Source organism: Scleropages formosus, chromosome 18 (assembly GCF_900964775.1).
Source record: "Scleropages formosus chromosome 18, fSclFor1.1, whole genome shotgun sequence".
Lineage (NCBI taxonomy): Eukaryota > Metazoa > Chordata > Actinopteri > Osteoglossiformes > Osteoglossidae > Scleropages > Scleropages formosus.
In genome coordinates, this window is record NC_041823.1 from 17,017,673 (window position 1) to 17,021,101 (window position 3,429).

The following is a 3,429-nucleotide window of genomic DNA, read 5'->3' on the forward strand; positions in this document are numbered from 1 at the left end:
AGCTCCCAGCTGAAATCCGGCTGCTGCGCAAGCCACAGCGCCGGCCCCGCAAAAAGCCGAAACCCTTAGGCGGGCTCCAGCACTTACCGTTCTCTAACCCTAACCCTAGCTCCAGCCTTAACCCTAGCTCCAGCCATAGCCCAGGCTCCAGCCTTAACCCGACCTCCAGCCCTAACCCTAGCTCCCAGCTGAAATCCGGCTGCTGCGCAAGCCACAGCGCCGGCCCCGCAAAAAGCCGAAACCCTTAGGCGGGCTCCAGCACTTACCGTTCTCTAACCCTAACCCTAGCTCCAGCCTTAACCCTAGCCTCCAGCCATAGCCCAGGCTCCAGCCTTAACCCGACCTCCAGCCCTAACCCTAGCTCCCAGCTGAAATCCGGCTGCTGCGCAAGCCACAGCGCCGGCCCCGCAAAAAGCCGAAACCCTTAGGCGGGCTCCAGCACTTACCAGTTCTCTAACCCTAACCCTAGCTCCAGCCTTAACCCTAGCTCCAGCCATAGCCCAGGCTCCAGCCTTAACCCGACCTCCAGCCCTAACCCTAGCTCCCAGCTGAAATCCGGCTGCTGCGCAAGCCACAGCGCCGGCCCCGCAAAAAGCCGAAACCCTTAGGCGGGCTCCAGCACTTACCGTTCTCTAACCCTAACCCTAGCTCCAGCCTTAACCCTAGCTCCAGCCATAGCCCAGGCTCCAGCCTTAACCCGACCTCCAGCCCTAACCCTAGCTCCCAGCTGAAATCCGGCTGCTGCGCAAGCCACAGCGCCGGCCCCGCAAAAAGCCGAAACCCTTAGGCGGGCTCCAGCACTTACCGTTCTCTAACCCTAACCCTAGCTCCAGCCTTAACCCTAGCTCCAGCCATAGCCCAGGCTCCAGCCTTAACCCGACCTCCAGCCCTAACCCTAGCTCCCAGCTGAAATCCGGCTGCTGCGCAAGCCACAGCGCCGGCCCCGCAACAAGCCGAAACCCTTAGGCGGGCTCCAGCACTTACCGTTCTCTAAACCCTAACCCTAGCTCCAGCCTTAACCCTAGCTCCAGCCATAGCCCAGGCTCCAGCCTTAACCCGACCTCCAGCCCTAACCCTAGCTCCCAGCTGAAATCCGGCTGCTGCGCAAGCCACAGCGCCGGCCCCGCAAAAAGCCGAAACCCTTAGGCGGGCTCCAGCACTTACCGTTCTCTAACCTAACCCTAGCTCCAGCCTTAACCCTAGCTCCAGCCATAGCCCAGGCTCCAGCCTTAACCCGACCTCCAGCCCTAACCCTAGCTCCCAGCTGAAATCCGGCTGCTGCGCAAGCCACAGCGCCGGCCCCGCAACAAGCCGAAACCCTTAGGCGGGCTCCAGCACTTACCGTTCTCTAACCCTAACCCTAGCTCCAGCCTTAACCCTAGCTCCAGCCATAGCCCAGGCTCCAGCCTTAACCCGACCTCCAGCCCTAACCCTAGCTCCCAGCTGAAATCCGGCTGCTGCGCAAGCCACAGCGCCGGCCCCGCAAAAAGCCGAAAACCCTTAGGCGGGCTCCAGCACTTACCGTTCTCTAACCCTAACCCTAGCTCCAGCCTTAACCCTAGCTCCAGCCATAGCCCAGGCTCCAGCCTTAACCCGACCTCCAGCCCTAACCCTAGCTCCCAGCTGAAATCCGGCTGCTGCGCAAGCCACAGCGCCGGCCCCGCAAAAAGCCGAAACCCTTAGGCGGGCTCCAGCACTTACCGTTCTCTAACCCTAACCCTAGCTCCAGCCTTAACCCTAGCTCCAGCCATAGCCCAGGCTCCAGCCTTAACCCGACCTCCAGCCCTAACCCTAGCTCCCAGCTGAAATCCGGCTGCTGCGCAAGCCACAGCGCCGGCCCCGCAAAAAGCCGAAACCCTTAGGCGGGCTCCAGCACTTACCGTTCTCTAACCCTAACCCTAGCTCCAGCCTTAACCCTAGCTCCAGCCATAGCCCAGGCTCCAGCCTTAACCCGACCTCCAGCCCTAACCCTAGCTCCCAGCTGAAATCCGGCTGCTGCGCAAGCCACAGCGCCGGCCCCGCAAAAAGCCGAAACCCTTAGGCGGGCTCCAGCACTTACCGTTCTCTAACCCTAACCCTAGCTCCAGCCTTAACCCTAGCTCCAGCCATAGCCCAGGCTCCAGCCTTAACCCGACCTCCAGCCCTAACCCTAGCTCCCAGCTGAAATCCGGCTGCTGCGCAAGCCACAGCGCCGGCCCCGCAAAAAGCCGAAACCCTTAGGCGGGCTCCAGCACTTACCGTTCTCTAACCCTAACCCTAGCTCCAGCCTTAACCCTAGCTCCAGCCATAGCCCAGGCTCCAGCCTTAACCCGACCTCCAGCCCTAACCCTAGCTCCCAGCTGAAATCCGGCTGCTGCGCAAGCCACAGCGCCGGCCCCGCAAAAAGCCGAAACCCTTAGGCGGGCTCCAGCACTTACCGTTCTCTAACCCTAACCCTAGCTCCAGCCTTAACCCCAGCTCCAGCCATAGCCCAGGCTCCAGCCTTAACCCGACCTCCAGCCCTAACCCTAGCTCCCAGCTGAAATCCGGCTGCTGCGCAAGCCACAGCGCCGGCCCCGCAAAAAGCCGAAACCCTTAGGCGGGCTCCAGCACTTACCGTTCTCTAACCCTAACCCTAGCTCCAGCCTTAACCCTAGCTCCAGCCATAGCCCAGGCTCCAGCCTTAACCCGACCTCCAGCCCTAACCCTAGCTCCCAGCTGAAATCCGGCTGCTGCGCAAGCCACAGCGCCGGCCCCGCAACAAGCCGAAACCCTTAGGCGGGCTCCAGCACTTACCGTTCTCTAACCCTAACCCTAGCTCCAGCCTTAACCCTAGCTCCAGCCATAGCCCAGGCTCCAGCCTTAACCCGACCTCCAGCCCTAACCCTAGCTCCCAGCTGAAATCCGGCTGCTGCGCAAGCCACAGCGCCGGCCCCGCAACAAGCCGAAACCCTTAGGCGGGCTCCAGCACTTACCGTTCTCTAACCCTAACCCTAGCTCCAGCCTTAACCCTAGCTCCAGCCATAGCCCAGGCTCCAGCCTTAACCCGACCTCCAGCCCTAACCCTAGCTCCCAGCTGAAATCCGGCTGCTGCGCAAGCCACAGCGCCGGCCCCGCAAAAAGCCGAAACCCTTAGGCGGGCTCCAGCACTTAGCGTTCTCTAACCCTAACCCTAGCTCCAGCCTTAACCCTAGCTCCAGCCATAGCCCAGGCTCCAGCCTTAACCCGACCTCCAGCCCTAACCCTAGCTCCCAGCTGAAATCCGGCTGCTGCGCAAGCCACAGCGCCGGCCCCGCAAAAAGCCGAAACCCTTAGGCGGGCTCCAGCACTTACCGTTCTCTAACCCTAACCCTAGCTCCAGCCATAACCCTAGCTCCAGCCATAGCCCAGGCTCCAGCCTTAACCCGACCTCCAGCCCTAACCCTAGCTCCCAGCTGAAATCCGGCTGCT